At 41.4% G+C, this 13404-nt stretch overlaps 2 long non-coding RNA genes across 3 annotated transcripts; one reads left to right on the plus strand and one right to left on the minus strand.

Annotated features, from left to right (window-relative positions):
• Window positions 1-677: 677 nt before the first annotated feature.
• On the minus strand, window positions 678-13057 carry LOC145528557 (uncharacterized). 2 transcript variants are annotated; one of them, XR_014070502.1, is made up of 5 exons: window positions 12534-13057; window positions 11842-11929; window positions 7705-7976; window positions 5103-5219; window positions 678-2372 (listed from the first exon to the last, which is right to left on the minus strand). It is a non-coding gene; the product is annotated as an uncharacterized LOC145528557 (long non-coding RNA). The 2 variants fall into 2 exon arrangements; XR_014070501.1 differs by lacking the exons at window positions 11842-11929; window positions 12534-13057 and having other exon boundaries at window positions 7705-8085.
• Window positions 8218-11640, plus strand: LOC145528558 (uncharacterized). The gene is made up of 3 exons (XR_014070503.1): window positions 8218-8454; window positions 10594-10740; window positions 11369-11640. It is a non-coding gene; the product is annotated as an uncharacterized LOC145528558 (long non-coding RNA).
• Window positions 13058-13404: the final 347 nt, after the last annotated feature.

Genomic DNA, 13404 nt, shown 5'->3' on the forward strand with positions numbered 1-13404 from the left:
CCTTATCAATTCAAATGGACTTAGCATGCATTATCAGTAGTTAGATCTTGACTTTCTTTCTCCTTCTTTCTTCTTTAAAGCAATCTGTCTAGTTGCAAACCTCTTGTTAGAAGAGATTATATGATTGTTTTTGGGTTTGTAATCTGTTTGAAGAAGTGGCAGCATACTTGAGGATTTAAAATGATGTCTTAATAGGAAACAGCTTCTCTGTTGAAAACCTGATTTCTCACAGAACTGCTTTTTCTTTCCTTACAAAAATTTTTCTACAATTGATCACATTGCTACCAGGATATTTGGTTGTATTTAAATGCAGCAACACAAACATCACTAATCTGGTTTAGGCAAATTCATTTGTGCACTCCCTGTCAATAATGGCTTTATCAGCCATCAGAATCTAATTGAAATGGTACTGCTGCATGTAGTCATCCGATAATTAGAAAATAAACAGGCTGAAAATTCAGAGGCATTTGAACAAAAGCCATCAAAGTAACTAAACAGGAGAAAAGGTAATCAAAGAGCTTTCTCTCTTCAGCTTTCAGCATTACAGGTTTATTTAAATGCAGCAGTAGCAGGAGACCTGAGCTGCATTGATTGGCCAAATTTGTTGGCTAATGGTGTTCTGAAATATGCCCCCATTAAAAATGTGGCAAAGAAATTTAAAAAGCACGATAATCATGGCACCTTAAAGCACACTTTATTCCCCCTCTGAGAACGTCCATGGCAATGCACACGTGACAGTTAATAATAGATGACCAAAGGCACTCCCTTTATCATCTAAACACCAAATCTTCAGAGACTTGGGAAGAAAGAACAGTCTGGTCCCTGACTATAAAGTTGTGACGTCAGAAGGTTGCTCTACACAGGCTATAAACCTCCGCTTGGGCTTTACTCCTGCTGGAGAAAAGGAAGCTCTCTGACTACCAGAGGCGGTAATGCATGGATGCAAGCAGTTTAGCAATAAGCAATTCAAACTTTTGAAAGAGAGGTAACAAAGACCTAAGAATAAGCCCTGGTCATGAATGTATATATAGCCCTGGGGCTGGTTGGCATAGCAACTATTTCTGAGAACCCTGGTGCTGCTTAAGTAAACAACTGAAGCACCGCGCCTGCCTCAGCTAAGCTGGGTCCATCTGTAGTATTAGCATGCAAGGATCAGAACAGGAACATTTTCTCCCGCGAATCAATGATATTTTGGTATTTCCTCCTAATAACTCTACTGTTCTCAGCGTTTCATGGCAAGGCTGTAGTTCTCTTTGTTTTTTCATATGGGCATTTTGTTGAACAATCTCAGTATAGGTGAATCTGATTGAATTGGTGTGGGAATAACTAAAAGGGTCTGGGGCTCCTCAGATGGCAAAGAATCCACCTGCAATGCAGGAGACCCAGGTTTGATCCTTGATTCAGGAAAACTCCCTGGAGAAGGGAATCTTCAGTATTCTTGCCTTGAGAATTTCGTGGACAGAGAAGCCTGGCAGGCTACAGTTCATTGGGTCGCAAAGAGTCTGACACAACTGAGCAACTAGCACACACTCACTCAAAAAATTGTCCGAGATCAGTATCTTTCTCCTGTTATTTGCTACGAACTTCCAAAGAAATCGAATCAATGATCCAACAGCAACTCATTATGATGATCCAACAAAAACCATATCTGCTGAAGGTTTCACTGCAAAGTTCAGCACACCAGGTAATTGCAAAGGTTTTGGAATCAGACAAACTTAGGTATAGTTTCTGGCTCCACTATGAAAAATGATGTGACGTTGAGCATATCACTGATCTTTTAGGGATGTTATTGATTCTTTCCACAACTGTCATCTCACGTATAAAATGAGAATAGTAATAAATACCTCATGGGTATTTGAAGATTAAATAAAACATTGTATTACAAGCTAAATGCAGTACTCAGGAAATGACAGTGCTAACAGGCCCTGCTGGGTTCCTACCCAATGGCCATTTTAGAACTTAATGTGTGCCCTGCCGGCCCCTTCTCACATGATTCAGCAAAAAGTCCTGACTTGTCTAAGCCAAGTGTGCTAGTCTAATGCCCCTCACCCGTGACTGGATGTGTCACCAAAAGTGAATGTGTGACTATCACTCAGATCAAGCTCATTCTGCTGGCCCCATGACAGGCCAGTGAATCAGGAAATGCAGTGTTGGGGCAAGCAACACAGCGACTTTATCTGGAAAGCTGGAAGTCTGATCAGGCAGCCAGTTAGTGGCCTAGAAACCGTCTTCCCAAGTCCGGACTCAGGCTTCTTCCATGCTCAAGAGAGAAGGCGTTTGCTTGTTTGCTTTGTTACTGCAAACTTCTGGGTGTCAGAATTCTTTGTTCTAGCAACTGTCCAGGTAGGTCAGTTCATGAGGCTCCTGTGAACCTGCAATAAGACAAAAGTTATTCTCTATTTTTCAATTTTTTATCTCTACATGAATGCAAAAGTGTTATACCCTTCAGAAGATTGAGAGTGGGCCATCCTGTATATTTTAGGATATAGGCAATATTTTTAAAGCAAAAGCAATGTAGTACAAAGGTTAAAGTAAAGGAAATAGACGTAATATGGAGTCAGATTTGTTCTTTCCCATTATGTGGCCGCTGATATAGGAGGAGTAAACAGCTGAGTGGTAAGAGAGTACATTCACTTGGACTGGGGTACTGGAAGGTTTCCAGGAGTTTCAAGGTTACAGAATAGCCAAGTAAACACATGATGACAACTTTTATGTGTTTGTAAGTGGATGCTCTTAAATATTTGGGATTTGTGAGTAATGAGTGGAAATTTCTATTGGGGCTGGACTTCATTGGTACCAATTCTTTGGGAACTGTGCTATGCAGACTATTGCTTTATAAGCATTTAAGAAGTGTACACACTTGGTGCTTTGAAAAAATAGAGTAATTCACCAGTCTTGTTTCTGTGGAGAAAAGACACAAAAGAAAAGCTCTGTCTCTTGGAAACGTTTGAGGTCTTCCTGGAAAACCCTTTTCAGCACTTGAGAGAATGTGAACAAGGGTTTTAACTGACAGACCTTTTCCTTCCTTGGGGGTCTGCTCTACCACCCTTTCTGATGAGGGAAGGGATTTTAATGAGAAAGACTCAGTTGTGGGGCCAATTTGAGTCTCTTTTATTGATATCAAAAGCAGGATTCTTCCTGAAAAAAAGGAACCGAGAATCATTGAGAACTTCTGAAGTCTGGAAAAGAACTCTGAATGTTTTATAGTCAGACTCCCACTCCTTGATACCCCTTATAAATCTTTGCCCCCAAAGTAGTCCTTCTAAGTTCAAATTGATTTATTTTTATCTTGCTTTTACTCCTGATAACTTTAAAGTTTTGTGTTTCCAAGAACTTGGAGTGTTTTCATGAATCATCTCTTTTTCTGATTATTTTAAGTTTTTCTTCCTCTGTGAAACTCAGGACTTTACAAAGAAGGATGAGTTAACAAAGGCTGAAACCTAGCATCTGTCTGTGAGCTGCGAGTTCCTTTCCTTGGGAGTTTCACTGAATAATCTGCCAGTAATATGATGCATGATATCGTCTTGGCAGTTTATTATTTTGAGGCAATAGAACACAACACATTGGAAGGAGTTATCCTGATCTATCGTATCAAGAAGCTACAATTTATAGCTCTGTCTATTTGGTAGTAAAAAGACACTTCCTGAGAGCTAGAAGGATTGTGTGTATATGCAGCGATGAGACTGTGGTCCTTTAAAAATATTTTGATGTCATTCCATTTATATAATATCTGTGACTAGGGTGAAAATTCATTTGTTAACCAGTTTATACTTTATGTAAACATGAAATATGTGTATTTGTTAAATACACATTATTACATTTAATCTCTACCACAGTCCTGTGAGGTGAATTATATGAATTCTCAATGCACAGATGAAGAGCCTGAGGTACAGAGGAAGTTAAATAAATTGTCTAAAGCCACATAACAAATGAGTGACAGAGAGACCCAACCCCAGGCTTTGTGATTCTTGATGGTGTTGTTGTTTTCATTTATTCACAGCTGCTTCTGTGAGTACCTGTGGTTTTGACGCAGGATAATACTCTTTTTTTCATAACCACTTGTAACAGAATATTTCAGAGCTGATTTGCTCACCCAACTTTAAGGCCATGGTTAGAGGCTGGTCAGTTTCCCTTCTCAGAACAATTGGTAAAGTCTGCATGCTCTTTCCCTTATGGAGCTCCCACACTCCACGGTTATTATTGTTGTTGTTCAGTTGCTCAGTCGTGTCCGATTCTTTGCAACCGATGAACTCCAGCACGCTAGCCTTCCCTGTCCTTCTCTATTTCCTGGAGTTTACTCAAACCCACATCCATTGAGTTGGTGTTGCCATCCCACCATCTCATCCTCTGTTGCCCCCTTCTCCTCCTGCCTTCAATCTTTCCCTGCATTACGATCTTTTCCAGTGAGTCAGCTCTCCATATCAGGTGGCCAAATTATTGGAGCTTCAGTTTCAGCCTCAGTCTTTCCAGTGAACAGTCAGGATTTGTTCCCATTAGGATTGACTGGCTTGATCTCCTTGCAGTCCAAGGACTCTCACAAGTCTTCTCTGGCATCGCAATTTGAAAGCATCATTTCTTTGGCTCTCAGCCTTCTTTGTGGTCCGGCTCTCACATCTGTACATGACCACTGGAAAAATGGTAGCTTTCTCTGGCTATTAGGCACCCATCTTAATTTCCCAAGAGCCAGATGCCACAACGAGGGCAGCCCCTATGTCTTGGAAGCTGTTAATCCAAATTGACTGATCCACAGGAGGCTTGATAAACCTAGTTCAGCCACCCCACTCGCTGTACTTTCTGCCTCCAACCCAAGCTGGTTGTGGTTCTCCTTCCATCCAGCCCTGGCCGGCCTTGAGCTTGGCATTCTGTCATCTGGAGCTGAAGTGATAGGGTTTGCTTTTTCTCTCCTCTGGGATGGTTGGATGGCATCACCAACTCAATGGACATGAGTTTGGGTAAGCTCCAGGAGTTGGTGATGGACAGGGAGGCCTGGCGTGCTGCAGTCCATGGGGTCGCAGAGAGTCGAACATAACTGAGCGACTCACCCTCAAAAGATTCTTTACATCTTACACAGCACCACTTTGGAGTTTAAATTTGTCTCTCACCTTCTTAGCTGAACTGTGGTGTAGCTTGAAGAGCTTTGGATGGAGAGACAGGTGACTGCAGGCTTTGACTGGCCTTGAGCAGGCTTGTCTGACCTCTCTCAGTCTCAGCTCTCTCACCTGTAAAATAAGTAGCAATGCTCAATGCAGTAGTTCCTGTTTTGGGTAGGTTCCTAACATTTTGCAGTAAAAATTGGGGTTGCAAAAGTGCAAGGGTATCTGGGAACAAATTGAAAGAGAAATATTCAACCAGAAGGCAGTGCCTACATTCTGTAGATGTGAAGCTTTCAGTATGGTTCATCCACATTTAAGTCATGATGACATGATAAAAGATGTCATGAAGAATTTCTTTTGTCAAAATGATAGAAGGGCACACAAAACTGGACTCTAGTGAATAAAACAATCATGGCCAATATCTACTTAGGCTGGTTAGTAGCCCATCATTAGAGCACCAGATGCTTGTTGCAGGGTTCTGAGAGTCTCCTTTCCAGAATGCAGCCTATGAATTCTAACACCATTTGTTATAGTTCCTTTGCATCTGTTTTTTTTTTTTCATTCTCTCTCTTTGTTTTATTTTTTTCTGGTTAGGAGCTTCAGAAGCTGCTGGAGCTGCAGATTTTGCTATCATTGACCTGCCTTTCTATTTGTTTGGCAGTTGATGAATCCTTGGGGAGAAGTGTCTGCAATCCTGATGGAGAGCCAGAAAATAGAGCTTCTATGAACAGCAGCCCCTGGATGCCTGATTTTTCTGAAAGATAAGCTCTTGATCAGGCAAGTAGGGGCTTAATGATTTATGCCTTCATGCCCAACTCCAGATAAAGTTAGACTATATCCTAGAGTGTATATAGAAGGAAAAGCTATTACAGCACTTTACTGGTTGGTGATACATTCTAAAAAAAAAAAAAAAAGAGAGAGAGAGAGAGACATATTATTAAACAGCTTGTATTTGAAATGGTTTTGAAATTTCAGCAGCCCAGGGATAATGGTAATAATAGAAGAAGAAGTCTTAAAACACTTTAGGGAGTCTCATCCGCTTCCACCAGGCTTTCTTTTTATTTAAGATTTAGCTTAGAGCTTTGTTCTGTATTTGTATTTTAGAAACAGAATGGATGAAAATATAGCATTGCTAAGGTTTAGAAGTAGCATGAGAATTTTTTTTTATACCTCTCCCTACCTTTTTTCTAAAGAAAATGATTGTATTTTAATAACCTAAATAAGATATGGGCTTAAGATCCCACCTTGGAATTAAAAATAGGGTGAAAAATAAATAAAGTCAAGAGTCTTAAGTTATAATATGAAATCATTCTAGAATGCCTGAGAGGTTTTGCCTGTTTTGTCATTGATTAGTTGTCTCATTTAGATCCAACTCTGCGACCCAATGAATTGTAGCCCGCCAAACTCCTGTGTCTATGAAATTCTCAGGCAAGAATACTGGAGTGGGTAGCCATTCCCTTCTCTAGGGGATCTTCTTGACTCAGGGATGGAACTTGGACCCCACACCCCCACCCCTGCACGCATTACAAGTGGATTCTTTACCATTTGAGTCACCAAGCAAGTATTTTACCACTTAGATTCTGTAATACTTTCTCCTTCATGTCTATCCCAATTCGACGTATTCCATGAGGTTCCTTACAGGTCATGAGCCACGTCCTTGAATGGAACTTTCCCTAACAGAGCAGACCTTGATCTTCTCTGCAGTTGCCCTCAGATCACTTCACCATTTCTGTGTTCTCCTTTGGTTTCAGCGTGCTCTTTCTTCGGACCACTGACAGCTTCTGGGTCTCTAGAGGACTTCCCTCAAGCTGCTGAAGCCCCTTTGCCTGCATGTTCAAGGGGCCCTAAGAGAGTGGGTGTGCTGGAGCGTCCCTGTCCTTCAGAGGCCCTGGGCCAGTGGGTGACTGGTACAGAAGCATGGGAACTCAGGACTCTTTCTGAAGAGTTCTTACGTTCCAGATTTCTCATGCAGGACCTGGTTGGAGTCATCTTCCATGAGACTTGAAATAGCTTCTTCCTCTTCCCTGTCCTACTTTCCTCATTTCCTTGGCAGTTTATTTTGAGAGCGTTTTCATAATGCACATCCTATCACAAAGTCTGCTCCTGGGGAACCTGACTGAAAATACAACTTTTCTGGTATCCCCTTTCTTTGAATTCTAACAGCAATCTTTGGTTGAACACTAGTAATATACTGTGCCACATTGGCCGATCGCTTTTCACTCCAATGAGATTGTGTCTCTCTGACAGTGCTTGGAACCCTGTCTTAATATCTACTGTTTTTACTTGGCTGCATCTATATCCAAAAAGACTTTAGGAGCTTTACAAGAAATGAGTAAGAAGGATAAAATAAAAACCAGTGGACAGAGGATGGGAAACAGAAAATAAAGGGAGATGAAAAGAAGATAAATCAACAGCTATTGACTGAGAAAAGCAACCAAAATAAGGAATAACACTTAGCTTATATCTCTTAGCAGCTAGGAGAAAAGCAGAAACATGATTTCCTTGCTTAGCTTTCAGAGTTTTTCAGTATAAAGTTGCTTTGCTTATCTATTGCTGTGTAACAAATTACCCCCAAATTTAGCAGCTTGAAACAACATTTATTCTCACTCACAGCTTCTCAGGGGCAGGAAGCAGGAGGCTGCTTAAGCGGGCGGTTCAGGCTCGCAGTCTCTAACTGCAGCAGGCTGTTGGCAGCAGCGGCCCGGCTTCAGGGCTTGACCGGAACCAGATGATCCGGTTCTAAGCTCACTCGTGTGGTTGTTGGCAGGCCTCAGTTCCTCGCTGGCTGTTGTCCAGAGGCTTCCCTTCTAGCACAGGTACTTCTTCACAGGTGGCCTGAATGCACTCATGACACAACAGCTGGCTTCTCCCAGAGCGAGTGATCTGAGGAAAGAGACAAAGCCAAAACAGAAGGTGCCACTTTTGTAATATGTACTCTGGGAAATGCTAACCCGTCCGTTCTGCCTTGGTCACTGGTTTCACCCTGCATCCCGAGTGCTACAGGGAGGGGCCTACACAGTGGGTGCATCGGGCGGAGCTGGAGAGCATGGGGGTCGTCGTGGAGGATTATGACCACAGAAGTATGTCACACATCTTCATTTCTCCTGAAAGCAAAGAGTAAAACAGTGCAAGGGAGGATTACATATGTACATTTTTTGTATGCTCCATGTACTTGTCATATGAAGGGTTTTCAATGAGTATTTATGGATATTTAAAGCGTACTAGTCTTCTAGGATGCTTTCTCTATAAAGAAGAGTAAGTCAAACGAAGCTATTCAGAATAAAATACTCTGTGCCTGATAACTACGCTGGATGCTGATTTAGGTACTTGTACATCGATCTTCTTTTTTAAAGTGTGGTAGGTATGTCACTTCCTCTTTATTTCTAACGCTAACACTCTAAGGCACGTGCTTAGATTTCTTCACCAGTTTCTCAATGAACCTGCCTCTGTCTAAATTCTCTTCATCCTGTATCTCCCTTTCATCATGTCATTATTGCTTAATGACTCATTACTAATAGAATAAAGTCCAATCTCCTTGACTTTTTCAAGAGCAGAATTTATCTATCTGAGTTTTTATTCCGCTGCTTCCATCGTGAGCCCTTTATTTCAACCTGGAAGTATTATCACTGTGTTCCAACTATCCATGCTATTTTTTAACTCAACTAATTTTTGTAGCTGTTTAATCCCCTGGGAATTTCTTATTCTAATATATATTACTTACAAGTGCTTGTCGAGTTGACCTTCTCAGTATTTCCTTTCTCTGTACCTCTGTCTTAGTTTGAGATCTCAGTGTTTCTTAGCTGGATGATTAACTTTTTTTTTTTTTTTTTTAACTTTCTGGCTTCTTTCTTAACCAATCCATCCTCCCAATTGCTCTATTATTTTTATAATGTGTCACACCAATCATACCATTTCCTTGCTAAAAAGGAACTAAACACTTCAAGGATTTGGCATTTAGTAAGTACTATTGTGTACGTGTGTGCTCAGTCGTGTCCAACTCTTTGCAACCATGGACTGTAGCCCGCCATGCTCCTCTGACCATGGGATTTCTCAGGCAAGAATACTTAGGTGAGTTGCCATGTCCTACTCCAGGGGATCTCCCCAACCCAGGGATCGAACCCATGTCTCCTGCATTTCCTGCATTGGCAGACGGGTTCTTTACCACTGAGCCATCTGGGAAGCCCCTCGTAAGTACTTAGTAATTGTTAATTGCATGAATGAAAGGTCCAGGTAAAGTCCCACTCTCTGTTTTCATGAAGTCTTTCTGTGATTCTGCCTCTCACTTAGATCTTTTGCTCTTTTGAAGCTCTGTGATCATCTGTATTGTCTGGGTCACTCATTTTGATGTTCTATAACATGTTTCCTCCTATTACCACTTAACTTTTCTCTTTCAGTCATTTATTCATTTATTAATTCAACATATCCATTGAATACATATGATATGCCACATACCATGCTAAATCCTGGGGGATATAATGACTAAGAAAAACAGACCCACTTTCTGCTTTCATGGTCTCTAGAGTCTTGTGACAAATAGGGACAAAATTAAGTAATCAGATTAAAGAGAAAGTGTTATAAAGGCAGGACACATGGTTGTGCATAGACGCATACACAGAAAGCAGCCCGAGACCTTCAGAGACGGTCCTCCGAGGACGCGAGTCTGAACTGGGATCTGAACAGTGGACAGGAAGCACGTAGAGAAGAGAGCCGGGGGAAAGTGAGGGTAAGAGAAGGTTTTCAGTGATGTAGTGACGTGGAGACAGGCTGTATGATGGGGCAAGCATGTCAAAGAAGGGCAGGGTGATTGCACCCAGGAACAGAAAAAGGACATTAGTAGAAAAACTGGTGAAATCTAAATAAGCATGGAGTTTAGTCGATAGTAACATACTAATGTCAGTTTCTAAGTTTTGGCAAACATATCACAGTAATAGAAGATGATGACATTAGGGGACTGAAACTGAGGGAGCTGTGTGTGGAAAACCTCTACTACCTATTCAACTTTTCTGCAAATCTAAGATTATTCCAAATTAAAAGATTATTTGCGGAAGAAAGAAAGATGGAAAGTTCCAGGGACCTTGTGCACCATCTTAAGAATGTTGGTCTTTGTCTTGCAGCGAGTGTAAGGCTGTGATGGTTTTAGGCAGTGGATGACACAGCAGAGCTGCATTTGAAAATATCACTGGTGTGGGGGCAGTGTGCATGGGTTAGAGGGCTAACTGGGTGGGCAAAAGAGGCCAGGATGGACACTGTTACAGTTATTTGACAAGATCTAGATGAAGGTGGGACAGACTCTCTTTAGTAAGATGTGTATATTCATCAGACATATTTCGTGGATGAATAAATGAATAGACAAACAGATGAACTAATGAAAAAGGATCAGAGCAGGTGAAGTCAGCCTTGACAGGAGCGTGGTGACACTGTCCCAGACTTGAGGGCTGAGACCTGTGATTTCTGACAGATCAACAGACTCTTCCTCAGGGTTTTTCCTCTTACTTTCCAGGACCTTACTCCAGAAATGGGTGGTTCCTTGTCTTATTTTCGGAATGCCTAGTGCTTGCCCAGAGGTTCTGGAAGGAGCACTGAAAGTAAAGGAGAGCTTCAAGACACACTTGGAAAGAAGATTTGAAAGTGTTCAATACCAGAAAATGTAAGCAAGTCAAGATGCACTGAGGCACGTGCACCACGGCTCCTTCTTTGGAGCAAGTTCATTCTGCAGATGGTCTGTACTTTGCTCTTTTGGCAATAGGAGCAATCGTAGCTTTCTTAAAACACCTGTAATTAGGAGCCCGTCACCTCCTGAGGGAGTTTCTAATTTCCCTACCAGAGGAAGGAAGCCAGGGGAAGGGCTGTGTATGAGGGAGGTGCCATACTAAGAGTTTTGTTTTCTCACTTTGGTGAGATCCAGCAGTTTGGGCAGGGGCAGGTCAGGCTTTTCTGCAAACTTTTCTCATTTGAAAAGACAATTTATGGTTTTTAAAGAATTATCTCTTGAACTAATTAGCTTGAAGATCAGGAGGAGCCTGCTGAGCTGCTTTCAATCTAGATGAAGAAGAAACCAAGAATGATTAGTATTCCAAGATTATTTCCGCCACGCAGCCCTGAGGACACCGGCTTCTCTTCTAGAACCTGTGTTCTAACATCTGAGCTCATTGTATAGAGAGAGTTATTGCTATCTGTGTTTGTTTTCTAACACATGACCAGTTTTAGCCAATGGAGTTTATACCACGGATCTCAGAGGTTAATCTTTCCCCTTTCTTGTCTCCTCTCTGCCCCAGACATGCATTCATTTGACTGGCAGCCTGGAAAATTGAAAAATGCCACCAGGGTTATTAAGGTTGAAATCGTTTCTGCTCCTTGAAGCTCTGCAAGCTTGTTATTCCTGCACCTCTAATATTCAGGCATCAGAACAGCACATATTGTTCTTAGCTTGCTTGACACAGGCGCATCTCAGCTGTAACACCCAGAGAGAATGAAGAGATCTCAAGATGTCATTTCTCTACTCTGAAACAGATCCCTTTAGTCAATTAAAACAGAGTCCCCAAAGTTATTAGAATATATTCTGTGTCTTTGTGCACACACGTTTGATTTACTTTTGTTCTTATTAAAAGGGTAAACCTGGAGAAAAGGAAAAAAAAGAATCTTCCATAATCCATATTTTAATAATTGCCTGTGCGCACACTGAGTCTACAGACTTTTCTTGTTTCTGTAACTGTTTACCTGGCTCCTTTACGGAATGCATATTCCTTACCTGGCCTGCAGACCACGACACAGCTCCATGCCTCTCCTGTAATTCTGAATTTGGCTCCCCGTGAGCCATTATCACGTGTTGAGTCTGCCTGTAAGATGGAGATATTATTTTAGTGGCTCTTTTTTTCACAATAATGGCTCCAAGTTGTATAATTTGTATTGAGTCATTATGATGTTAATATATAAATATTAAGAAAACCATTGGGAAAAAGTTACTCTGTAACTGAGAAAGCCTATTTTCCACTGTTAATAACTTCTTCATTAAATTTTTTCCTCATAAAAATATTGAAGGACTTTCATCCATTTTAAAGACTTACAAACATTTATTTAAAAAGAAGAAAGCATTCCTCACCCCACCTTAGTAACAGGAAACAGCACCACCCCTCCACTGGAAAGTTTCCGTGTATCATTTAAACACAACAAAGAAAATAAAAACGCTCCAAAGCCAGGGTGCCCCATGGTAACGAGAGACTTCAGAGAGACTCTTCAGGAGAGAGAATTTGCTTCTATTTAGCTTTAGGGCAAAAACATTTTTATCATGTTGCCTTAGGCAAACAATTCAATATTAACAGTAATGTCTGTTTATGACTAAGAATAGGAGGATGAAAAATAATCTACAACCCAAAAAACCCTGATCATAAAACTGAACTTAAATCCATGTCCTTCAAAAATTTCAGCATGTAGTTGGCTTACTACTAGTTGGTGTATCAATCAGGGTCCCTGCAGAATTCATTACTGATGGTTCAAATGAGAAAACTTTAATAAGAGGAATACTTGAAGGAATGCGCAGGCTGGGATCGAATGATAACGAATGAAGGATGAGCAGATGGTCCACTCACGACTGAAGCAGGAAGTCATTACCTCACTCTGACTGAGAGGCTGAGGAAAGGAGATATGTAAACCAGACACCCGTGAGCCCTGAACTTGTGGAGGGAGAGGGTTGCTGTCAGAATGAACGGACACAGGTGCCACCATAGAAAACAGAATGAGTGTGGAAGAAAAATGCCAGCTTCTTCTCCCGCCAACCATCTCCTGCATCTCTCTGCTGGCCAACCTTCCTCAGAAGGTGCCAGCAAGAGAGCCCAGGAGTGTGGTCGGCATGGACCACGTTCAAGGAAGCATATCCAGGACAGTTGATCTCTGGGTCACTAAAGGGTTAGCATTATTGATGTCTAAAGAAAGAAATTATTATACAACCCACTCCAGTATTCTTGCCTGGAATATTCCAAGGACATAGACGCTGGGCAACCTGCGACTCTATGAGGTCATAAAGAGTTGGACACCACGAGCAACTAACACTTAACACTTATGCTTTTTGCCCTTCGTGAAAAAGAAGCTAGGAGTTCCATATTTTGTTTCATGTGAGATGAAGATTTCAAAATTATCATAGGCAGGTTTTTTCTCTTGCTTTGCAAAAATGTCTCAAATTTTAGCTCATACTCCAATATCTATATGTGAAAGTGAAAGTTGCTCAGTCGTGTCCGACTCTTTGCAACCCCATGGACTGTATAGTCCCTGGAATTCTCCAGGCCAGAATACTGGAGTGGGTAGCCTATCCTGTCTC

This window comes from Giraffa tippelskirchi, chromosome 12 (assembly GCF_054371585.1).
Source record: "Giraffa tippelskirchi isolate mGirTip1 chromosome 12, T2T-mGirTip1v1.2.pri, whole genome shotgun sequence".
Lineage (NCBI taxonomy): Eukaryota > Metazoa > Chordata > Mammalia > Artiodactyla > Giraffidae > Giraffa > Giraffa tippelskirchi.